Source organism: Saccopteryx leptura, chromosome 3 (genome assembly GCF_036850995.1).
Source record: "Saccopteryx leptura isolate mSacLep1 chromosome 3, mSacLep1_pri_phased_curated, whole genome shotgun sequence".
Classification (NCBI taxonomy): domain Eukaryota; kingdom Metazoa; phylum Chordata; class Mammalia; order Chiroptera; family Emballonuridae; genus Saccopteryx; species Saccopteryx leptura.
The window spans coordinates 181537776-181564465 of record NC_089505.1 but is presented as its reverse complement, the minus strand read 5'-3'; the positions used below and the strand labels follow the sequence as shown (position 1 = coordinate 181564465).

General features: G+C 37.7%; 1 protein-coding gene across 2 annotated transcripts in view; it reads left to right on the top strand.

The window, feature by feature from the left end:
• F13A1 (coagulation factor XIII A chain) overlaps positions 1 to 26690 on the top strand; it is a 177765-nt gene that overhangs the window by 65837 nt on the left and 85238 nt on the right. The window lies entirely within an intron of this gene.

The following is a 26690-nucleotide window of genomic DNA, read 5'->3' as shown; positions in this document are numbered from 1 at the left end:
TGGTAACCATCGCCCTTGTCCATGTCTCTGAGTCTCAATTTTATGTCCTACCAATGTATGGAATCATATAGTTCTTAGATTTTCTGATTTACTTATTTCACTCAGTTTAATGTTATCAAGATTCATCCATGTTGTTGTAAATGATCCGATGTCATCATTTCTTAAGGCTGAGTAGTATTCCATAGTGTATATGTACCAAAGCTTTTTAATCCACTTGTCCACCGACGAACACTTGGGCTGTTTCCAGATCTTTGTTATTGTGAACAGTGCTGACATAAACATGGGGGTGCATTTCTCCTTTTGAAACAGTGCTATGGTGTTCTTGGGGGCATATTCCTAAAAGTGGGATAGCTGGGTCAAAAGGCAGTCGATTTTTAATTTTTTGAGGAATCTCCATATTGTTTTCCATAGTGACTGCACCAGTCTGCATTCTCACCAGCAGTGTAGGAGGGTTTCCTTTTCTCCACATCCTCGCCAGCACTTATTCTGTGTTGTTTTGTTGATGAGCGCCATTTTGACTGGTGTGAGGTGATATCTTATTGTGGTTTTAATTTGCATTTCTCTAATGATTAGTGATGTTGAGCATTTTTTCATATGCCTATTGGCCAATTGTATGTCCTCTTTGGAGAAGTGTCTATTCATTTCTTTTGCCCATTTTTTGATTGGATTGTTTGTTTTCCTGGTGTTGAGTTTTACAAGTTCTTTATAAATTTTGGTTATTAACCCCTTATCAGACGTATTGTCAAATATGTTCTCCCATTGAGTGGTTTGTCTTTTTATTCTGTTCTTATTGTCTTTAGCTGTGCAAAAGCTTTGTAGTTTGATATAGTCCCATTTGTTTATCCTGTCTTTTATTTCACTTGCCCGTGGAGATATATCGGCAAATATATCGCTGCGAGAGATGTCAGAGAGCTTACTGACTATGTTTTCTTCTAAGATGCTTATGGTTTCACAGCTTACATTTAAGTCTTTTAACCATTTTGAGTTTATTTTCGTGGATGGTGTAAGTTGGTGGTCTAGTTTCATCTTTTTGCAGGTAGATGTCCAATTTTCCCAACACCATTTGTTAAAGAGGCTGTCTTTACTCTATTGTATGCTCTTACCTCCTTTGTCAAATATCAGTTGTCCATAAAAGTGTGGGTTTATTTCTGGGTTCTCTGTTCTGTTCCATTGATCTATATGCCTGTTCTTATGCCAGTACCAGGCTGTTTTGAATACAATGGCCTTGTAGTATAACTTGACATCCAGAAGTGTGATACCTCCCACTTTATTCTTTCTTTTCAAGATTGCTGAGGCTATTCGTGTTCTTTTTTGGTTCCATATAAATTTTTGGAATATGTGTTCTATATCTTTTTTTTAAATTTTTTGTTGTTGTTGTTTATTCTTTTACAGAGACAGAGAGTGAGTCAGAGAGAGGGATAGACAGGGACAGACAGACAGGAACGGAGAAAGATGAGAAGCATCAATCATTAGTTTTTCGTTGCACATTGCGACATCTTAGTTGTTCATTGATTGCTTTCTCATATGTGCCTTGACCGCGGGCCTTCAGCAGACCAAGTAACCCCTTGCTGGAGCCAGCGACCTTGGATTCAAGCTGGTGGGCTTTTTGCTCTAACCAGATGAGCCTGCACTCAAGCTGGCAACCTCAGGGTCTCGAACCTGGGTCCTCTGCATCCCAGTCTGAGGCTCTATCCACTGCATCACCTCCTGGTCAGGCTGTGTTCTATATCTTTGAAGTATGTTATTGGTATTTTAATTGGTATTGCATTGAATTTATAAATTGCTTTGGGTAATATAGACATTTTAATGATGTTTATTCTTCCTAACCATGAGCATGGTATATGCTTCCACTTGTTTGTATCTTCCTTGATTTGTTTTATGAACGTTTTATAATTTTCTGAGTACAAGTCTTTAATTTCCTTGGTTAAATTTACTCCTACATACTTTTTTTGTTGTTGTTGCAATAATGAAGGGAATTGTTTTCTTAATTTCTCTTTCTGACAGTTCATTGTTGGTGTATAAAAATGCCTCTTATTTCTGAGTATTTTATATCCTGCCACCTTGCTGAATTCATTTATCAGGTCTCGTAGTTTTTTGACTGAGACTTTAGGGTTTTCTATATACAATATCATATCATCTGCAAATAATGATAGCTTTACTTTTTCTTTTCCAACTTGAATGCCTTTTATTTCTTCTTCTTGTCTGATTGCTGTGGCTAGGACTTCCAGAACTATGTTGAATAAGAGTGGTGAAAAGGGGCACCCCTGCCTTGTTCCTGATTTTAAGGGGATTGTTTTAAGTTTTGCCCATTGAGTCATAGATAGCCTTTATCATGTTGAGGTATGTTCCCTGTATTCCCACTTTGCTGAGGGTTTTGATCATGAATGGGTGCTGGATTTTATCAAATGCTTTTTCTGCATCTATTGAAATTATCATGTGGTTTTTCTCCTTCCTTTTGTTTATGTGACGAATCACATTGATTGATTTGTGAATATTGTACCAGCCTTGCCTCCCCAGAATAAATCCCACTTGATCATGATGTATGATTTTTTTTCATATATTACTGGATCCGGTTTGCTAATATTTTGTTGAGGATTTTAGCATCTAAATTCATCAGGGATATTGGCCTATAATTTTCTTTCTTTGTGTTGTCTTGCCTGGTTTTGGAATCAGAATTATGCTTGCCTCATAAATGGAGCTTGGAAGCCTTCTCTCCTCTTGAATTTTTTGAAATAGCTTGAGAAGGATAGAAGTTAGTTCTTTTTTGAATATTTGGTAGAATTTACTTGTGAAGCCATCAGGCCCAGGACTTTTCTTTGTTGGGAGTTTTTTGATAACTCTTCAATCTCATTTGTTGTAATCGGTCTCTTTAGGTTTTCTGATTCTTCCAGATTAATTTTTGGAATATTATATGTTTCAAGGAATTTGTCCATTTCACTTAGGTTTTCTAATTTTTTGGCATACAGTTCTTCATAGTATTTTCTTACAATATTTTGTATTTCTGTTGTGTCAGTTGTTATTTCTCCACTCTCATTTTTAATTTTATTTATTTGAGTCCTCTCTCTTTTTTTCTTGGTGAGTCTGGTTAAAGGTTCACCGATCTTGTTTATCTTTTCACAGAACCAGCTCCTGGTTTCATTGATCCTCTGTATTGTTTCTTTAGCCTCTATGTCATTTATTTCTGTTCTGATCTTTATTATTTTCTTCCTTCTACTACCTCTGGGCTTTACTTGCTGTTCTTTTTCTAGTTCTCTTAGATACAGGGTCAAGTTGTTTATTTCTAGCTTTTTCTATGTTCTTAAGTTATGCCTGTAATGTTATAAACTTCCCTCTCAGGACTGCTTTTGCTGTGTCCCATAAATTTTGAGTTAATGTATGCTCATTATCATTCATTTCTAGGAATTTTTTATTTCTTCTTTGATTTCATTGTTAACCCATTCGTTATTTAATACCATGCTATTTAGTTTCCAAGTGTTTTGAGTATTTTTCAGTTTTTCTGTTGTGGTTCATTTCTAGTTTCATGCCATTGTGATCAGAGAAAATGCTTGATATGATTTCAATCTTCTTAAATTTGTTGAGAATGCTTTTGTGACCTAACAGGTGGTCAATCCTAGAGAATGTATCATGAGCACTGAAAAGAATGTATATTCTGCTGCTTTAGGGTGAAAGGTTCTGAAGATATCTATTAACTCCAGTTGATCTAGTGTGTACTTTAAGTCTGCTGTTTCTTTGTTAATTTTCTTTCTTAAGAATCTATCTAGTGATGTTAGTGAGATATTGAAATCCTCTACTATTATAGTATTATTGTTGATCTTGCTCTTTATATCCATCAAAGTCTGCTTTATATATTTAGGTACTCCTATATTAGGTGCGTAGATATTTATAATGGTTAGATCTTCCTGTTGGATTGCTCCCTTTATCATTATGTGACCTTCTTTATCTCTTACTATAGCCTTTGTTTTAAAGTCCATTTTGCCAGATATAGGTATTGCTACTCCAGCTTTTTTTTCCATTCTTTAACTTTCAGTCTATGTGTATCTCTTGTTTTAAGGTGTGTCTCTTGTAGACAGCATATGTATGGGTCCTGTTTTCTTATTCACGCAACTACCCTATGTCTTTTGATCGAATCTTTTAATCCATTTACATTTAAGATTATTATTGATATGTAGTTGTTTATTGCCATTTTATTCTTTAAAGCTGTATTCCTTTTTTGCTATATTCTTTTTTCCTTTTTAATCTTTTCTACAACAGGCTCCTTAGCATTTCTTGCAGCATTGGTTTGGTTGTAGTGAATTCCTTGAATTTTTTTTGTCTGGGAAGCTTTTTATTTTTCTTTCAATTTTAAACGATAGCCTTGCTGGATAAAGTAGTCTTGGTTGTAGGCTCTTGTTCTGTATTACTTTGAATATTTCTTGCCATTTCCTTCTGGCGTCAAGTGTTTCTGTTGAGAAGTGGATGTCATCCTTATGGGGGCTCCTTTGTAGGTGATAACCTTTTTTTCTCTAGCAGCTTTTAATATTTTCACTTTATAACTTAGCTTTGGTATTTTAATTATGATGTGTTTTGGTGTAGATTTCTTTGGGTTTCTTTTTAATGGAATTCTCTGTGCTTCTTGAACTTGTGAGACTTTTTCTTGCATTAATTTAGGGAAGTTTTCAGCTATGATATGATTGAATAAAATCTCTATCCCTTGTTCTTTCTGTTCTTCTTCAGGAACCCCTATGATGCCTATGTTATTTCTCTTCATGTTGTCACAGAGCTCTCTTAGAGTTTCCTCAGAATTTTTGAGTCTTTTTTCTTTTTTCTTCTCTACTTCCATGCCTTCATTTATCTTGTCCTCTAACTTACTGATTCAATCCTCAGCTTCATCCATCCTGCTTTTAATTCCTTCCATTGTGATCTTTATATCTGATATTGTATTTGTCATTTCTGACTGATTCTTTTTTATTATTTTGATGTCCCTTTTTATATTTGCTATGTCTTTATTCAGGTATTCATAATGACCATCTATTTTTATTCTAAGATCTTTGAGCATCCTAACAATAATTATTTTAAACACTGCATCCGGTAATTTGGTAATATTTGATTCATTCAGGTCTTTTTCTAGGAATTTCTCTTGATTCATATGTATTGCATTTCTCTGCCTTCTCATTTTATCTGTGTATAACAGTGGTAGTCAACCTGGTCCCTACCGCCCACTAGTGGGCATTCCAGTTTTCATGGTGGACAGTAGCAGAGCAACCAAAGTATAAATAAAAAGATAGATTTAACTATAGTAAGTTGTTTTATAAAGATTTATTCTGCCAAACTTAGTGAAATTCCAACATAAAGTACTTTGTAAGTAATTATTATATGCTTTAATTTGTAACTCTGCTTTATAAATTTTATAAAGTAAAGTTACTTCCCTACTTTATAAATCACCATTACTACTGTGGAACCGGTGGGCAGTTAAAAAAATTTACTACTAACAGAGATAGAAAAGTGGGTGGTAGGTATAAAAAGATTGACTACCCCTGGTGTATAAGAAGGTTTTGGCCACTGGAGTCCAATGGGTGTGGCCTCTGTGTTCCCTAGGTGTGGTCTGTCTGGAGGCCAGCCACCCCCTCTGCTGCTGCTGCTGCCTAAGATGTTTGGGTATGGGCTTTGCCAGTGCCAGCCGGCTGGGGCTGTCGCTGCGGTTTCTGCCTCTCCTCCACGGGCAGGGGCTGTGATCACATACCAAGGTCTACAAGCCTCCGCAGCCTCAACCTTTGCCCCAACCCCGCATGTGGGGTGATGTGCTCTGCCTCGGCCGCAAGCCTGGGCACCACAGGCAGGGGTGAGCACCTTTGCTCAGTTGCAGGACTCTGCCTGTTTCCAGGCTTTCACCCCCCACCTGTGGGAAAAGTTGGCTTGCGCTTCCAGCCGCAAGCCTTGGTTCCGGGGGCCGGGTGAGGCTACGTGCTTGCACACCCTTGCTCAGCTGTGGGTCTCCACCCCTTCCAGGGTTCTTGCCCTTTCCCTGCACAGGCGTGATTGCAGGCAGACCTGCAGCTGGGCTTGATCACTTTTGCTCATCCTCTTCTACTCTGTAGGGCAAGACTGAGCTCACACCCAGGCCTCAGTAGTGGCTGGCCAACTTCTGCCCTTGCCAACAGAACCGCGCTTCCGCGTCCCGCTGCCATCCGCCCTCCAGCGAGCCCTTAGCAGTGTGGGTGGGGGCGCTGCAGCTCAGACCTTAACGCTCCCTACTGTATTCCCAAAAGCTCCCTCCTCCTTCTGAGTGACTCTTCTCTGAGTGCTGCGGGAAAGCTTGTTTGGCTGGTGTCCTGCTTCCCTTTGCTGGTATTGCTGTTTCCAGAGGAAATATTTGCTTCAGATTTGTGGAGTGACTCAGCCCAGGGGTTAGGGGGGCTGTCCCTCAAAGTGTTTCTCCCTGTGCTTCCTAGATTACACTCTTTTCCCACTGCTCCAGTCCTCTCCTCTCTCTTGTCCCATGTAGCCCCAGGTGGGTGGTTGTGAGAGAGGTTTTCTGCTCGGTCCCTTTAAGAAGACTCCTGGGTCTAAGGAATCTCTCTCTTTCCCGCAAACAGTATCCTGACTTGGTTTGCAGCTAAATACCGTCCTTATGCCTCTTCTAGGCTCTGGGGCTGCAGGCTGGGGCTTTGTTCCTGGGGCTCAGGACCCTCCCCTCTCCGCTAAACTTACTTCCCGCCACACAAGTCTCTCCAGGCTGCCATTCACTCAGGGGAGCTGGGCAGCCCTCTGCACTTTTCCGCTTTTCCTACCAGTCTCAGTGTGGCTTCTTCAGTGTTCCTTGGTTGAAGAGTCCTCTTAGTTCAGTCCAAAGTTGGTTTTTCCAGATGATGGTTCTTAAAATTAAGTTGTAATCCACTTTGGTTTGGGGAGGTGGGAGTTGATACATTCACCTACTCCATCGCCATCTTGCCACTCCCCAAGAAAGCTTTAATGTACAAAGGATTCTATAAATTTGTTTGTATGCATGATGGATGCAAATTTCATAAGCTATAACTCTAGATGTGCAAACTTGTAACTTTATTTTAATATAATGCAACTTAATTTCTAATGCTTTTTAAGACTTCTTTGTGTATGCTGTAGAGATTTAACCAAATTATGTTTAAATAAACTCAGTCAAGTCCAATAATTTCTCTACCAATTCAACTTAAAAGCTCAGTTACCCTCAGTATTATCTCCCCATCCCCTGTCTACCCTGTCTCTGCCCTGCTCCCATGCTGACACGGGGCTGATTTTAGTTCCAGTAGCAACAGCAGTGATGTAAGAGGGTCCACTTTTAGATTCTGGGAGATAAGTAATAAACATAGAAGAGCTGACACAGGGAAGAAGACTTATCATCTCTTATTATTCTACAGGTGTTGCTCTCTAAAATCATCCAAAATTAGTTAAATCTATTGCTAATTTTGAATGACCCTTGTTTGTAAGAGGTCCATTTGAATCAGGATTGATCTGGACATAGATATTAAGTGAACAGCAATGTTTTTTACTTATATATAACATAAACCTGGATCCTACTGACCTTTTCTTTGAATTATCTATTCCAATAGTATGGACAGATGACACTGAGCTTATTCTATGCTTCACACCCACCATCCCTATTATTTGTACCCAATAATCTTGTCTACATGACAGATGTTCAAGGTTGATGATAACATGTTAACTGGTCCATATGCAGTTCAAAGATGCACTTCTGTTTACAGTAATCTTGTCAACCAGATAGAAAGCATTCTGTCACTGAGCAAACGGGATGTTATTTACAGGGATGGAAAAGACTGAAGAGAGTAAAGGCAGGGAGACAAACTAAGGTTTTGAAAATGTTAAGTAAGAGATAACTTCCGATACCAAGCAGAAATGACAAGTAGGTATCCTCATATGTGAATCTGGTGATGGGAATTAGAGATCATAGTTGGAAGTTAGCAGCACCTGGGGAAAGAATACAGATAAAAAGAAATAAGACATACTATCAAGTCCAAAATAACACCAGAAATTAAGATTCTGATACAGAAGGAACCAGCAAAGGACTCTGAGATGGATGAGTATATATGAGGTGGCCTACTATAAGAAAATTGAATTTTAAAAATCCATACTTATAAAATAAACAAATCAGGAATTTATTGGCTTTCTTTGCATTATAAAAGAAGAATCATGTAACTCTCCGGCACCCTAAGATATTTAAAGATTTACCCAAACTTTGGTTTGTTTACAGTTCTGGGGATTACGTCATCTGTATAAAATGGGATACGCATTTCAACTATGTGGCCACCCTTCTAGAGGTGGAAAGGGTGAGTCCTGTTGTCTGGCATATTAACTTCACAGGAGAACCATTTAGGAGGAGGATAGCCTAATGACCTTTGACTATTTTGTCTTCAGATGTATCCATGTTGAGCAGTTTCTGTTTAACTCTGTTCAGAAAGAGTTACCTAGATGGCCCCAGCACTAGATGCTACATTTAAGAAAAGGAGCAGAGGGATCTCCCCAAGGAATCACCAATTAGGGGGAAGTGAAAAAAACCCCAAAGAGATCAGTTTGAAAACTGAGGCTCAGGACATAAATGATGCTAGACTACACTTTGGTGGTGGCACAGGAGGTAAGGAAGAGATAGCTTAAGGATCTAATTTGGATTTAGAACAGAAAGTGCAGTGAGATTAAACATTGGAGGTGAAGAAGGTGGAGTCAGTAATTACTTTCTGTATCTGGTTTAACCAACTGGGTTGCCATTTCCAGAGCTGGGAAGACTAGGGGAAGTGAATGGGAAGATTTAGGCGTGAAACTAAGCGTTACATCTAGAAATGTTAATTTGGTGATATCTGTGAGACATCCAAGTGAAAATGTCAAGTAAGCTCTTGCCTAAGTGGAATCCAGAGGTCGAAGGAAATGGCTAAGCTAGAGATGTAAACATGGGCATCAATAGGAGAACAAAATTGGACTTAGTATCATCAATAGTTAGAGTCTAGACAAAGGAGGAGAGTCTAGACCCAGAAGGTGTGGCCAGTGGGGTGAGAGGAAACCAGAAGGCAGGCTGTCACAGGCAGACATAGTGGCTGATCCAGGAAGGCAATGATTAGCTCTTCGGAATGCTGCTGATTAACTGAATAATGAGAAAAGATAGTGGGCACACATTGTGGAAATACAGAGTAATTAGGGAACTTTAAAATATCATTTTTATTAAAGAAATAAGAAAGAGAAGTGAGCTTAGGTTGCAGCATAATGCAAGTAAGAAAATGGAGAAGCAGGAATTGCTATTTTCTTCAGGAAGACTCTGTCAAACTGATATGGTGGTATGAGCATAAAAGGAGAAATTTTTAAAGTCAGGAGAAAGTAGGCATAATTTTATGGTAGTGAAGACAAACCAGGGAAAAGAGGCTTACTATTCAGAGGGAGTGTAGAGGTTCATATCCTTGGCTATACATTGAAACAACCTGGGGAGCTTTAAAAACTACTGGTGTCTCAGTCTCCCCATTCAGATATTCTTAGGTAATTTGTCTGGAGTTCAGCGTGGGCTTTAGGGTTCTTAAAAAGCTCTGCAGGTGACTTTTGGAGCCAAGGTTGAGAAGCAGTGACTTCCAGAATGAAGTCCTTGAGTGGTTGGGATACAGGGAACAAACACCTGAAGGACTGGATAGATGGAGCTACCCATCCTCCATTGTGACACGAATAAAACAGGAGGCAGGCAAATGCTCATGTGTTCTAGATTCCACTGAACCAAGGAGAATGAAGTAGGATGAGGTTGATGTCGTTTCGTGATTCTCTTTTTGTCAGTGAGGTGCAAAGCAAGGTCACCTGTGGAGAACAAGATGAGAGTATTGGAGACTTGAGAGAGAAGACATAGAGTTGAAAGTAGGAAGTGGTGTTTATTACGGAAACATGTCAGGGGGTTGCTTCCTGCTCCCAGAACACAGAGGCACTACCACAATCTTCCTAATTCCTTGGTCGGTGAAAATCCAGACATTTATGCAAATCCCTTGGGAAGTTCTGTCCTTGTGGCCATCTCTGCCTCTAGGAATCTTATTTATCCCAGTGCTGACACCTGTCCTTCCTCAAAACCAACAGAAATGGTTCCACAAAACATCAGTGAATGTCTAGAAATCAATTGCAATTTGATGTGGAGGATGAGAGAATGAAAGATTGACTTTGGCTCTTGAACTGGGAACACAGCAGAATCACCTGGAGGGCTTATGAAAAGATTTCAGAGAAGCACCCTGAGGCCAAGGAGGTCTGGGCTGGGCCTGAGATCCATTTCTATCAGTCCCAGGTTGTGCCAATGCTGCTGGTCAGGGCCCCGCTTGCAGAGAGCTGCTGGTTTGCATAATAACCATGAATCAATAAATACAAAACAGAGAGGGTATTTTTACTCTTAAAATTTTATTGTCTCCTCCCAAACCTAATCCCAGTCTCTCTCTATTCTACTGCTTCTTCACTCTCCCCTTGTTCTTCCTTGCTCTCCAAACTTCTCATCCCTCCTTTCTTTAGAGCAAATTTTCTTTCTTCTCTCATGCGGAGCAGTCCAGCAAGATTTTTTATTTTGTTGTTTGGACTCCTCCAACAGTCAACCGTTTGATGACCACACACTTTTTAAAGACCATTCCATTCCCTCCAGAAAAATTCTGGTGTCAGCCTTTACGGTAACTTTGTATATGTTTATGTCAGCACTCACTAATATCTCCCAGGGCATGTTAATGGAATGGAAGAGAGAGGTCATCTTATTTCACTCATTGTGTGATCTGCCCAGCCTAGCACCTAAGGCATAACCCAAAAGGAGATCTGAATCATAACCCCATACACTCATACGCAGTAGCCTGACAGACACCTGGTTTTGTGCTTGAATATGCTGATTTATAACAAGGGACTCTAGATGAATGGTCTGGTCTGACAGTTGGAAAGCAGGTAAAAAGAGAGGGGTTCGGTGATTGCCCAAGTGGAAAAGATAACAGAAATGGAAAAAAGATAACAAATTTTAAAAATTGTCAAAAGAGAGGAAGGTGAGCAAGATGCTGAAAACAACACACTCATGTCCAAGGTTCCTTGGTACACTGGGTTGAAATTATACCGGTGCATACAGTACTTATTGATAAATGAAAGCTCAGCTGTCTTCCTGGGGGCCCTCCAGCTTGCTTTGCATTCATAGGCAATCAATCCTCCTTAATCACTAAATGATTAATGAGGATCAATAGCAATATCACACTAGTGAGGGCAGAGGTGGATGCAAGAAGAATTATTGGTTAGCTTTTTCAGTTTAATAGCACCGAATGAGCTTCAGATTCCTTCCATGAGGGAGCCCTTCTCCAGGAGGTTGGAGAAAGCGTTGTACCCACAAAGGCAGCAGGAGTGAGTTGGACAGTTACTGTGAATTCAGCTGGTTTTTCTAACCATTCAGAAACTCTGGATTATTGAAGGTATTTTACTATTTAAATTCAGATTGCTAGTCTAGCCTTTGTGGCAGATAATATGTTCTGAAAGATTTAGCTGTCTCATATTTGTGCTCTGTACTCCATCCAGGGCAGTATTCGACTGGTTGAGCATCACTTATTTTCATGGCGTATTTCTTCACTTGATGATTTGTTTCCTCTTCACCCCCCATCATTAATTATCTTTACCTCATCCAGCCTTGAATCTAGCACCTAGCACAGTGCCTTGTGCATATACTTAGTGTTTAATGAATATTTGCCACATTTATTTAATAATTCCAGATAAATGTTTTTTAGGTTCACTCCGCCTACCATCACAGATAAGTTGTTAATGTAATCTCATACTGTACCATCTTGAAAAATGTCAAGAACTATATGGTGTGTGTGGGAGTGTGTTTGTGGGAATGTGTGTGTAGATTTTTCCTCAGCATCTGACACCAAATTAGCACCTGGCATGTCTGCCTTTTTACTCCATGTAATTTTTATATTTTCCTTGAAACAAAGAAACCAATTAAATTTAATGTAAAAAAATCAAAGCATTTCTAATATCTGGATGTTTTTAATAGAAAGTAAATATAACCAGCTTGTGTTTATTATGAAATTCATTCTTATATTATCTGCTTTGTAATTATACATGTCTTTTAGACCCTTAAATACAGAATGGAGTAATTCACCAGGACTAGTATTTCTTGGGATAACAATAACCAACACATTTCTCTTGGAAACTCTGTGCCCAGACCAGAATACATACCCTCAGATTAGAGCCATTCATCCATTCAATTCATAAATATTAAGATTATGTCTCCTTCCATGCCCATGACAACATAATTACCCATGGGTAATACAACAGTATTATTTATTCATTCACAAATATGAAGAGTCCATGCTAATTTAAGAAATGTATATATGTCAGTGAAAAAGACAATCTTTGCTCTCATAGAGCTTCTAGCAAAGGTTCCACAAACAAGCTATTAATAAAAACATATTAAAATGCAAAAATTACTAAAATAAGCCATGGCACAACAAGAACATGTAATAGGGGCATCTGGCTTAGTTGGGGAGTGGGGAGAGACCAGTCAGTGGCTTATAAACTCTAGCTCCCAGAATAGTGCTTGCATATGATAGTAATCAAATAGTTGTCTAATTGAATTGTTATGAAGTTTTAATAAAGCTTACATGAAAACTTTAAGCCCTTGTTTAGTCAAACCTTCTATTTAATAAAATTGCATGTATCACTCTTCCCAGTCCCTGAATCATCAAAGGCTCATTCATCCTTTTATAACAAGTTCGTATCATTCAGTGTGCCATTGCGATCACAACAGATCCCAGAGAGCACAAAGTAAGCATTCTTTTGATGGCATATAGCTGACCCCCAGAATCAAGGGCCAAAGCTGTTTATGAGAAGTTTATGAAAGGAACTAGTTTGGAAGTATCTAATCCAGAATAACACCAATGTGCCAGTTCATGTCCTTTACAATTCCTTATATGTATAGTTTTTTGTTTGTTTTTATCTTCAAAGAATGCTCATAGCCAGTGTCTCCCTTCATTGTGTGTTTTGGAAAGCAGGATCTTTCTCTCATTCAGCTTAGCACGGTTCTAGGCACAGCGTTAATGCTCAGTGAATATTTACTTAATTGAATTGATGACCGTCACTCTGAGAGGCAGGGAGAGGATTATTAGCCTCATATTTCAAGAGAGAAAACAGACTGAGTGGTATTACAGAAATTTCTCAAGGTCATATAAAAATACTAGGAAAGAAGCTAGGGCTAAAACTTGGATTTGGTAGGGATCTCTTATTTTTTTAAACTAGAACCATTGGTATTTTGTCCTATGTAATATGAGAATCAAGAAGGAGATGCCAGCCAGGAAGTTTCTATTATGTCCTAATCAACATTGAAAAGCCCTGCCATTAAAAATAAATAAAAACAAAAGCAAGTTGATAGCTATATGATCAAATGAAAGCTTTCTTTGGAAAGTATTGCAAGAGTGCCCACAAGGGCATGGGCTTTCTTTGAGACTCCGTACTAAGTAAAGAATCTCTAACCTTTTTCTCTGTAGAATTGCTTCATGAATCATAGCCTGTCTTCTGAAAATGTTTGAGTATATGGAAAGATGAGAAGTTCTTAACCAGCAAAACTAGCAAATAAGCACAAATCAAATGAACTTCTCACGCTGACCTGAGCTGTAATGTAATGCAACATGTTTGCAAGGAATGTAAATGGACCCCTTTGCCAGTGTTTTATAGATCCATTCCATTTGAGTTAACAGAATAAAGGCAGGCCCCTAGAATGTATTGAACAATTTTATGAAGATAGTGACTTTGGAACCTTCTAGAAAAAATATAAGCACAGACTCTGGAAATGCCATTTCCTAATAGGCTCCAGTGGACAAGAGGTTATTTCTAACACGCCTACAGCACACACAGCCTGCTGGCATTCACCACCCTTCTGATTGACTCTGAGATGGAAAAACAGATCATGATGACACCAATCTGGAATCTGCTATGCAGGGGTAGCCACTCCTTCCAAGAGTGATTACACTTGCCTACCATAAGTCTTTCCTCTTTCTGTGGTGATGTTCAGCTTTTATATAAAAGGAATGCAAGTAGAAGTTATTCCTAATCCCCTCATTCAACATTTCTCTCCTCACTTAGCAGGTGACACATTGGTCCAAGGGACTAAACCATTATTCTTTCTAAAGAATTAGATACAAAACCAAACTCTGATTCAAACCGTCAGGCAGTGTCTTCAGAGATAACTTGTATGATGGCATTTCTGCTTGCTATAGTTTTCTTTGATCCCTGTGCTCACTTTGCTGGGTTTGACTTCAGTGACTTTGAAATAAGACTTGCTTTAAATGTAAAATAGCATGTAAATAAGCACAAGAAATTTTCAGTCCAGGTGGTGATATATAACCCTCTTTCTCCCAAAGATGTTAGATGGATACTAAAATCAATAAGCTCAGCATTCATTTTTACATGTTTGTTGTAAACTCTTCATTTCTCTGGGTAGGGAGGCAAGTGGTAATTTCCAAGGGTACCTGAAATCAGCTCCATGAGCCACAAAATTCCCTAGCACACAAGGTTCTTTTCTAAATTACCTCACTGTTCCCACCGGGGGAACAGTAAAATGAATGAGATCATTCTTGTTTACTACTTGGCTCATATTAGTCACCCTGAAAGGGTGGTTATTTATAAGGCAGATGGAAGGTCTCGTCTGGTGGCGGAGCTGTGGGATACAGTCGTTGGAGGTATTGTGCCACAGTCAACAAAGACATCACGTGTAATCTGTTTTTTTGTTGAGTGTTATGCTGATGTTTGTTTGCCTCACTTAGGATCAAGAAGTTGTCAGTTGGTCCATGGTGCTGCCAAACCAGCTCCATGCTGCCTAGACCTAGCTTTTCCTATAAGTTCTCATTTATTTGAGAAGTATAGCTCCTAATCACCACACTTATATATAAGCACACTCAGAGCAACACACACACCTGCTTTCTAATACTTCACATTGTTGGCTTTCTAGAACACTGAGTTATTGGTCAGTTCGTTTTTTCTCTTAGTAATATCCTCCATTTTACTAAGTGGAGAATAACCCTCCCACCCCAAATCTATTGTAATTCTACTCACTACACCTCTAACACTAACCAAAATTAAAAAAAAAAAAAAAAAAACAATAACAAAAAAACACCAGAAAGCCAACAACAAAAATCTCTGGAAGCAAATGATTAAGTTTTTCTATTTTTGTTAGCCTGTCAAACATAGCAATTATTTTTGGAGTTTCCATGGTGATTTTTTTTTATCCAAGCTTTGGACACCTATATTTTAAGGAGACAGATCTGAATAAAACCGGGAAATAAAGTAGTTCTTTCCACCTTCAATCTTCTTTTAAAATCATAAATAAATATCATAAATTTGGAATTAAAGTCAAGGCTTCCCGTTGGACTTCCTAGCCTAGCTGAGGATTCATGGTTATGCCCGCTCATCTTCAGGGAGGATTTACTTCAGCTGCTAAAAGGAAAGGGGCTGCCCAGTCTTGAACAGAACTCCTTGCGATTCAAAGGGCACCACCTGAATTATAACTTCCCTTCAATACAAACAGAAACCAAAAGGTAATTCCTTCATTTTCTTGGACTTTCTCTCATTCTCCAAGCTCTGCCCCCCTCTTTTATTGCAGTTAAATATACATGGTGCCATGTTCCCTAGTACCATGTGCTGGGGACAGACCGGCTGGCTGGATTTCTCAGACTCAGGAGTCACAATCCACTTGGGAGCCAGATTTATATTCAAATCTTGGCTTCACTTTTACTAGCACTGTGGTCTCAGGAAAGTTACTCTATTTCTCTTTTCCTCACCTCTAAAATGGGGATTAGATAAGACCTTCTTTCTCTTAAGGTTGTTATTGAGTTTTAGTGAGTTTGTTTGTCTTTGTATTGCACATAGGATGTTCCTAGCACATAGTAAATACTGAACACATGCTTGTTTAATAAACAAATTATGGAACAAACAGCCTCCTTCTAGTGGGATGAAGATTACCACAGCATCCACAGGACTCCAAGAGAATAACGCTTATTCCAGCCTGTGCTGGTAAAAAAAGGGTGCAAGGAGACTTAAAGAAAGAGGAAAAGTTATGGTTATATGATGGTATTTAACAACATTGATAATAAAAAGGAGCACAATCATATTCCTGTTGAAGAAAAATTAATATATAAAAACTGAAATTGATAACCTCTTACGAAATTGGTAGTTTCACGTAAATGTAACCACATTTTAAAAACTTTTTTTATAATAAAGGTCTTATAAACAAAAATAATGAAAGTATAAAAAGAACTCAGAGGTCTACAAATCAGAGATACTATTAACATTTTCGTTTATTTTCATCTATGTAATGGATTTTTTTTTAATAATTTTATTTTTAATGGGGCGACATCAATAAATCAGGATACATATATTCAAAGATAACAACTCCAGGTTATCTTGTCATTCACTTATGTTGCATACCCATCACTCAAAGTCAGATTGTCCTCTGTCACCTTCTATCTAGTTTTCTTTGTGCCCCTCCCCCTTTCCCTCTCCCTCTACCCCCTCCCTCCGTAACCACCACACTCTTATCAATGTCTCTTAGTTTCACTTTTATGTCCCACCTACGTATGGAATAATGCAGTTCCTGGTTTTTTCTGATTTACTTATTTCACTTCGTATAATGTTATCAAGATCCCACCATTTTGCTGTAAATGATCTGATGTCATCATTTCTTATGGCTGAGTAGTATTCCATAGTGTATATGTGCCACATCTTCTTTATCCAGTCATCTATTGACAGGCTTTTTGGTTGTTTCCATGTACTGGCCACTGTGAACAATGCTGCAATGAACATGGGGCTGCATGTGTCTTTACATATCAGTGTTTCTGAGTTTTGGGGGTATATACCCAGTAGAGGGATTGCTGGGTCATAAGGTAATTCTATTTTCAGTTTTTTGAGGAACCACCATACTTTCTTCCATAATGGTTGTACTACTTTACATTCCCACCAACAGTGGATGAGGGTTCCTTTTTCTCCACAGCCTCTCCAACATTTGCTATTACCTGTCTTGTTAATAATAGCTAATCTAACAGGTGTGAGGTGGTATCTCATTGCATTTCTCTAATAACTAAAGAAGATTTGCATTTCTCTAATAACTAAAGAAGATGAGCATCTTTTCATATATCTGTTGGCCATTTGTATTTCTTCCTGGGAGAAGTGTCTGTTCATATCCTCTTCCCATTTTTTTATTGGATTGTTTGTTTGTTTGTTGTTGAGTTTTATGAGTTCTTTGTATATTTTGGATATTAGGCCCTTATCTGAGCTGTTGTTTGAAAATATCAGTTCCCATTTAGTTGGCTGTCTGTTTTGTTATCAGTTTCTCTTGCTGAGCAAAAACTTCTTAGTCTGATGTAGTCCCATTCATTAATTTTTGCCTTCACTTCTCTTGCCATTGGAGTCAAATTCATAAAATGCTCTTTAAAACCCAGGTCCATGAGTTTAGTACCTATGTCTTCTTCTATGTACTTAATTGTTTCAGGTCTTATGTTTAGATCTTTGATCCATTTTGAGTTAATTTTTGTACAGGGGGACAAACTATAGTCCAGTTTCATTCTTTTGCATGTGGCTTTCCAGTTTTCCCAGCACCATTTATTGAAGAGACTTTCTTTTCTCCATTGTGTGTTTTTGGCCCCTTTATCAAAAATTATTTGACTATATATATGTGGTTTTATCTCTGGGTTTTCTATTCTGTTCCATTGGTCTGAGTGTCTATTTTTCTGCCAATACCATGCTGTTTTGATTGTCGTGGCCCTATAATATAGTTTGAAGTCAGGTATTGTAATGCCCCCAGCTTCATTCTTTTTCTTTAGGATTGCTTTGGCTATTCGGGGTTTTTTATAGTTCCATATAAATCTGATGATTTTTTGCTCCATTTCTTTAAAAAATGTCATTGGAATTTTGATGGGAATTGCATTAAATTTGTATATTGCTTTGGGTAATATGGCCATCTTGATTATATTTATTCTTCCTAACCAAGAACAAGGAATATTCTTCCATCTCATTATATCTTTTTCGATTTCCCTTAACAATGGTTTATAGTTTTCATTATATAAGTCCTTTACATTCTTTGTTATATTTATTCCTAAGTATTTTTTTGTTGTTGTTGCAATCGTGAAAGGGATTATTCTTTTGAGTTCATTCTCAATTGTTTCATTGTTGGCATATAGAAAGGCTATTGACTTCTGTATGTTAATTTTGTATCCTGCGACCTTACTGTATTGGCTTATTGTTTCTAGTAGTCTTTTTGTGGATTCTTTGGGGTTTTCGATGTATAGGATCATATCATCTGCAAAAAGTGATACCTTTACTTCTTCTTTTCTGATATGGATGCCTTTTATTTCTTTGTCTTGTCTGATTGCTCTGGCTAGAACCTCTAGTACCACATTAAATAAGAGTGGAGTGAGTGGACAACCCTGTCTTGTTCCTGATTTACGGGGGAAAGCCTTCAGTTTAGTGCCATTTAATATGATGTTAGCTGATGGTTTATCATATATGGCCTTTATCATGTTGAGATATTTTCCTTCTAAACCCATTTTGTTGAGAGTCTTAAACATAAAATTGTGTTGTATTTTATCGAAAGCCTTCTCTGCGTCTATTGATAAGATCATGTGGTTTTTGTTCTTTGTTTTGTTGATATGGTGTATTACGTTAACCGTTTTACGTATGTTGAACCATCCTTGAGATTCTGGGATGAATCCCACTTGATCATGATGTATTATCTTTTTAATATGTTGTTGTATTTGAGTTGCTAGTATTTTGTTTAGTATTTTAGCATCTGTATTCATTAGAAATATTGGTCTGTAGTTTTCTTTTTTTGTGCCATCCTTGCCTGGTTTTGGTATGAGGGTTATGTTGGCCTCATAAAATGTGTTTGGAAGTATTGCTTCTTCTTCAATTTTTTGGAAGACTTTCAGTAGAATAGGAACCAAGTCTTCTTTGAATGTTTGATAAAATTCGCTGGTATAGCCGTCTGGGCCTGGACTTTTATTTTGGGGAAGGTTTATAATGGTTTTTCTATTTCTTCTCTACTAATAGGCCTGTTTAGGCTTTCTGCTTCTTCTTGACTCAGTCTAGGAAGGTTGTATTGTTCTAGGAATTTATCCATTTCTTCTAGGTTGTTGAATTTAGTGGCATAAAGTTTTTCATAGTATTCTACAATAATTCTTTGTATATCTACGGTGTCCGTGGTGTTTTCTCCTCTTTCATTTTGGATTTTGTTTATATGAGTTCTTTCTCTTTTTTCCTTGGTAAGTCTTGCCAAGGGTTTGTCAATTTTGTTGATCTTTTCAAAGAACCAGCTCCTTGTTCTATTAATTTTTTCTATACTTTTTCTGTTCTCTATTTCATTTATTTCTGCTCTGATTTTTATTATCTCCTTTCCTTGGCTGGTTTTGGGTTGTCTTTGTTCTTCTTTTTCTAGTTTCTTAAGGTGTGAAGTTAAGTGGTTCACTTGGGCTCTCTCTTGTTTATTCATATATGCCTGAAGTGATATGAACTTCCCTCTTATCACTGCTTTTGCTGCATCCCATAGATTCTGATATGTCATATTGTCATTTTCATTTGTCTGTATATATCTTTTGATCTCTGCACTTATTTCTTCTTTGACCCATTCATTTTTTTTATTTTTTTTATTTTATTAATTCATTTTTAGAGAGGAGAGAGAGAGAGTCAGAGAGGGAGAGAGAGGAGAGAGAGACAGAGAGAGAAGGGGGAAGGAGCTGGAAGCATCAACTCCCATATGTGCCTTGACCAGGCAAGCCCAGGGTTTCAAACCAGTGACCTCAGCATTTCCAGGTCGACGCTTTATCCACTGCACCACCACAGATCAGGCGACCCATTCATTTTTTAAAAGTATGTTGTTTAGTTTCCACATTTTTGTGGGATTTTTTCCCTCTTTTTTGCAGGTGAATTCTAGTTTCAAGGCTTTATGATCAGAAAATATGCTTGGTACAACTTCGATTTTTCTGAATTTGCTGATGTTGTTTTTGTGGCCCAACATATGGTCAATTCTTGAGAATGATCCATGTACACTGGAGAAAAAAGTATACTCAGTCACTTTGGGATGAAATGCCCTGTAGATGTCTATCATATCCAGGTGCTCTAGTGTTTTGTTTAAGGCCACTATATCTTTGTTGATTCTCTGTTTGGATGACTGATCTAGAGCCGTCAGCGGTGTATTGAGGTCTCCACGTATGATTGTATTTTTGTCAGTTTTTGTTTTAAGTAGCTGTGTTATATATTTTGGTGCTCCTTGGTTTGGTGCATATATATTAAGAATTGTTATGTCTTCTTGATTCAGTGTCCCCTTAGCCATTATGAAATGGCCATTGTTGTCTCTGAGTACTTTTGCTGTCTTGTAGTCAGCATTGTCAGATATGAGTATTGCTACGCCTGCTTTTCTTTGGATGTTATTTGCTTGGAGTATTGTTTTCCAGCCTTTCACTTTGAATTTGTTTTTATCCTTGTTACTTAGATGAGTTTCCTGTAGGCAGCATACAGTTGGATTTTCTTTTTTAATCCATTCTGCTACTCTATGCCTTTTTATTGGTGAGTTTAATTTGTTTACATTTAGTGTAATTATTGACACTTGTGAGTTCCCTATTGCCATTTTATAGGTTGCTTTCTGTTAGTTTTGTATCTTGTTTGATCCTTCTCTTTCATTTTTCTATCTTTTGTTTTTATTTGGTTGTATTCCATACATCTTTCCTCTGTTGCTATCTTTTTTATCTCATGTGCTTCTGTGGTGGTTTTTTCAATGGTGGTTATCTTTAAGTAATGAACAGGGTTCCTACCCTGTTCATTGAAGAGCACTATTTTGTGATTACTTTTGCACTCCATCGTCCTTTGCTTCTGTTAATCTCCATCCTCTCCCCCCCTTTCTTTTTGTTGTTGTCACAGTTTAAATTTGGTTTTATTGTGTTCTTCTTGGAGCTTTTCGTGTGGCTTTGTTTTTTTTGTTGTTGTTGTTCTTTGTATCTGATTGGAGAACCCCCTTTAGTAATTCCTGGAGTGGGGGTTTTCTGATGATAACTTCCCTCATCTTTTCTGTATCTGTGAATGTTTTTATTTCTCCTTCATATTTGAAGGATAGCTTTGATGGGTTTAGTATTCATGGCTGAAAGTTCCTCTCTTTCAGGACTTTAAATATTGGGGTCCACTCTCTTCTAGCTTGTAGAGTTTCTGCTGAGAAATCTGATGATAATCTAATGGGCCTTCCTTTATATGTTGTATTCTTCTTTTCCCTGGCTGCCTTGAGAATTTTTTCTTTGCCATTGGTTTGTGCCAATTTCATTATGATGTGCCTTGGAGTAGGTTTGTTGGGGTTAAGAAAACTCAGAGTTCTGTTTGCTTTTTTAATTTGAGGCTTTAGTTCTTTCCACAGGCTTGGGAAGTTCTCATCTATTATTTGTTTGAGGATGTTCTCCATTCCATTTTCTCTCTCTTCTCCCTCTGATATACCTATTATTCTTATGTTATTCTTTTTGATGGAGTCAGATAATTCTGGTAGGGCTAATCTCATTTTTTTTAATTTTTGAGTCTCTTTCTTCTTTTCTCTGTTGTGCCTGAAGTTGCTTGTCTTCTATTTCACTAATCCTCTCTTCTATCTGGCCTGTTCTATTAGCTAAGCTTGTTGCCTCATTTTTCATCTCGCGAATTGAGTTTTTCACCTCTGTTTCATTTGTTTTTATAGTTTCAATTTCCTTGGAAATATATTTTTTGTGTTCATCGAGTTGTTTTCTGAGCTCCCTAAATTGCCTTTCTGTGTTTTTTTGTATATCTCAGAGGATTTTTAGGATTTCTATCTTAAATTCTCTGTCATTTAGCTCCAAGGTTTCCAATATATTAAATTTTTTCTCCATAGATTTTTTTCTCATCTAGCCGTGTTACCTCTCTTTCTTTTGTATCCATGATATTCGATTTTCTCTTCCTTAATGGCATCTGAGGGTGGTTTTGTTGATAGTATTAATGAGATTTAATAAAGAATAAAAAGTTAAAAAAAATTAAAAATCAAAGAGTTTTTTTTAAAAAAATTAATAATGAAATAAAGAAAAATAAATTTTTTTTTTAAAAAAGGAAATTATTCCCCCCCTCCTTTTTTCCTCTCCCCTCCTCTCCCCTCTTTCTTGAGAAAATATTGTGGTTAACTGTGAATTATATTGTACTAAATAGAACAAACAATGCTTGTAATGGAGGGCCTGAATTGGGAAGAAGTAATAAAGGGGCCAAAAAAAAAAAAGAAAAGAAAAATAAAAATAAAAGGGTGTATGGACCCACAAAAAGCAAATAAGAAAAAAATTTGGGTCAAGAATAAAATGATTTGCTTTTAGGTGTTGGTTGACTAAGAGTTATGATGAGAGGAATAAGAGGGAAACAGGAAAATGGGGGGACAAATTTAAAAATTACTATTGTATTTAGTGGAACAAGAACTAGATAAAATGGAGAGCCAGGGATGGGAGCACTGCTAGTGTGTTAAAAAGGTGAAGTAAAAAAACCCCAAAATGCCACAAATATAAGTTTGAGTCCCAGATAAGATATTGTTCGTTATTGAGGTTTGAATGAGAGGAGACATAAAGGAGAAAGGAAGAAACTAATATAGAGGGAGAAAAGAGAGAGAGAGAAAAAAAAGAGGGAACCACTAAAAGAAGAAAAAAGAAAACAGAGGAGAGAGAGAGAGAGAGTTAAGGGTTTTGGAGTGCAACCCTCATAGAGAGAAAGGAAGAGGAAAGAAAAGATAATGGGAGATGTAACAGTTATGGGTAGTGTAGTTCAAGGAGAGGAGAGAGTAAGACCGGCAGAGAGTTAAACGACCAAATTGGAGGAGGAAAAAAAAAAAATCAAGAATGAAGATAAGAGAAACAAATGAACAAATATAATAAAATGGGATAGGTTATAAAGTTTGCAGATTATGGTTGATTTTGAGAGGTTATCTTCTTGCTTTTTCTTTTCTCTCCCTCTTCCTGGTCGGTGACTCTGTACCCCAGGTTCTGCCCCTTTGGCACACTCAGGTAGAGGTTTGCAGTTGATAAGTCTCTATGGCAATGTCGTGTATTGTGCTTCAGTCTCGTTGGCAGTCGAGGCTCATTAGCATTTATAGGCTCTGGCAGTGAGAGAGTCCGTGTTCCTGGAGCCTTTCTCCTAGTCTTTCCTTCCTCAATTAGTAGCCTGATAATCCAGCTACGGGGTTGCTGTTGCCTCTGCCTGGATAGTAAGAGGCTCAAAGATCTGGCAACTCCCCACTCTATTCCCACTCAGCACAGGGCTCTGGGTGAGGCTCAGTCACTCAGAGCTGCTAGCATAATCAGGTGGGGCTTCCGCCCACTCAAAGACCTCTGGCTTTGCCACTCTGTGGGATAACACGGGCGCGCACTGCCGAGGCACTTGGAGGAATCTCTCGCTCACTCTCCGTGCACGCAGACAAGGATATCAGGCTGGCTGCCTCACCCTCTGAGTGAATCCCCCTCCCGCACAGAAAAGTTCCAGCGTTGGAATTGGCTCTCGCTCCCTCCCCATGCTCGGCTCCCTCAGGGCGCTGGGGCAGCCCGGAGATTCCGCTTTCAGCCCACACAAAGGCTTCTGACTCTGCCTCTCTGTGGGATAACACAGGCGCCCAATCCCGTGGCTTTGGAAGGAATCTCTCGCCCACTATCTGCGCGCGCCGACCTGGAGATTGGGGAAAATGGCTGCCCCGCTTGTCTTTCTTTGTCTGGGTTTGGCGCGAGTGTTAGCTTGTATTGCCCGGGTTGCCACAGGAACAGTTTTTTCTCGGCTTGGATCTCTGTGCCACAGCCTGGTTCAGCCGTTTGTGCCGCGGCCTGGATCTATTCACCCCCTTTGCCCGCCTTAGTTTCTATATTCTCAGTTCCCAGTGAAAGCCGCCCTGTTTAGGTTAGTGAGGAAGGCAGAGCATTTCTTACTCCCTATTTCCTTCGGGGTTTGATTATATATTTAGCCAATTTTTCGCTCGACCATACCTTCGGGTGTATTGCGAAACATCTGGAGGCTCCAAGTATAGGTTTTTCTGTTTCTGGTTGAAGATCTTGTTGAGTTTTGGGGGAGATTTATCGGTATCGCTTCCTACCATGCCATTACTCTGACGTCATCTCTGTAATGGATTTTTTAATGTTTTAATTTTTAATTGACAGTTAATTAAATATATTGTCAATTTTAAAAAATATACACATATACTCATATATATGGTAAAAAGTAGACTTTCCCTTTTTACCATTCAATCCTAGAGAATCTCCAGAATACAAAGCAACTTTACTTGTGTATATTGTTTTAGAAACTTTGCTATAATTTTACATATTAATATTTATATATATAAAGTTTGGAATTTTTAACAACAAATGTAAATGTGTTATGCATGTTACTCTACACCTTACTTTCTTACACAATATATCTTGGAGAGTTTTTTATATCAGTACATAATATTCTTTTTAATGAATGCTGGCTATTGTTGTATCATAATTAATATTGTCTATTTTTTATTTTTACTTTTATTTTATTTTAGGAAGAGAGAGACAGACAGACAGACAGGAAGGGAAAGAAATGAGAAGCATCAACTCGTTGTGGCACTTTAGTTGTTCATTTATTGTTTCTCATATGTGCCTTAATGAGGGGGCTCCAGCTGAGCCAGTGACCCCTTGCTCAAGCCAGTGACCTTGGGCTCAAACCAGTGACCATGGGTTTATGTCTGTGATCCCACACTCAAGCCAGTGACCCCATGCTGAAGTTGGTGAACCCACACTCAAGCCAGCAAACTTGGGGTTTTGAACCTGGGTCCTCAGTTTCCCAGGCCTATGCTCTATCCACTGCGCCACCACCTGGCAGGTCTTTATGCCTTATTTCTATGGGTAGAAATAAGGCAGATTCATTACACTGGATCAAAGACTATATATATATTTTAAGGCTATATATATATCTATGGTAGCTATTATAATTCCATCAGTAGATTGGCAATTCATCACACATTAACTGGTGTTGAGTGTTATAATTTTAGTGCATAAATAAACATATATGCATATTTTTTTCCTTTTAAATCTTTGTAGTTCTTTAAATACTTCTTAGCTAAAATTGTTTCTATGTATATATGGTCACATTTCCTCTTCTGTGAAATGGTTTTCCCTTTACTGACTTTCTTTTAATACTTTATGATTTTTTCATAATTCTGTATTTGCATTTTTCTCAATCAGCACATTTATCAATTTATTGAAATTTTTCACATGTAAGGGAAGTTTATTAACATTTTCTGTTGCTGCAAATGTTTTCCTAGTTTTTTATATACTTTAAATTTTACTTTATTTAAAAATCTAAGTATTGTTTCCATTTAGAGTCAAGTTTTATATTTATGTTAAAAAATTCATTAATCATTTTTTCTTTTTGATATTTTTCTATTATTTTATTTAGATAAAACTTTCTCATCTAGAGACTAAATAAATATTCACTTTTATTTTAGATTTCTTATGCATTTTTTTAATTTAAGTTTAAATTAATTTTCAGTTTATTTTGATGTACAGAAAACTTACTTTTTCCAAACAACAAACTTTGTCAGCTAAATTTAATGAACACTCCAGTCACTCTCTTTGATTTTCAACACTTTCTCTATTATTTATTAATTTCAGAAGTAGGTAAATACAAATTGTAACATCTATTTCTAGGCTATTCATTTTGGCTTATCTCTTCTTATACCAATTATTTAAATTATAACAGCTCCATAATTCAAGCTCACATCTAATTGCTTATACGACAAGTCCATAAATATCTCATATAAAGAAAACAGGTTTAAAACATTCCTAAATGTCATCTCTAGACCTCAGTGGTCTTAAGAAGACATTTCTATCTCAACAACAGGCATTAAATCTCAATTGGCTAAAATGTTTATTATAACAGTCACAAGAGTTAAACCACTTTTACAGAAGGATAAAAACAAAAGTACCCTTTCCTTTTCAAGACATTTGATGGCATCTGGTGAGTGTCCTGTGCATGCAAATGGCCAGCGTCCTTTCACTTCTACCCTCATATTATTTTTTTTAAATAAAAGTCTTTTTTTATCCTTTTACCCAGAAATATTAACCTCAAACTCAGCTGTCACTTATTCATGTCTGATCCACTTGGCAATGAAGCTGTCATTTCCACTTAGAGTCATCAGCCTTATAGAGATTGCTGGTAAAACCATGGCCTTCGGCCTCTGGAACCCAGCAAGGCCAGCAGTTTGAGGCGTCAAAGCTGACACTTGAAGGGCTCAGGGAAGGTGCCTCATAGTTGCCATGTAATTCTGATAATTTTAGGAAGATAAAATGACTCTTGGATGAACAAAATATTGCTACATGCTATAATAGGAATGAATCACAAGATAATTAGCCTGAGTGAAAGAAGCAAGAACCCTGTCCCCCAAAAAAGAACATGCTGTGTGATTCTATTTATATGAAATTCTAGAAAATGCAAACTAATTTATAGAGGCAAAAGCAGATTAATAGTTCCCTGGCAGGGATGGGGTGAGGGAGACGGCAGGGAACCAGAGAGAGACTCAAGAAGGAAAAATTACAAATGGGCACAGGAAATTTTGATGTGATAGATGATAGATATTTTTATTATTTTGATTGTAAGATTGCACACTGTAAATATATATAGTTTATTGGACATTAGTATGTGAATATGTGCATGTGTATATTTACAGTTACATGAAACCAGGCACA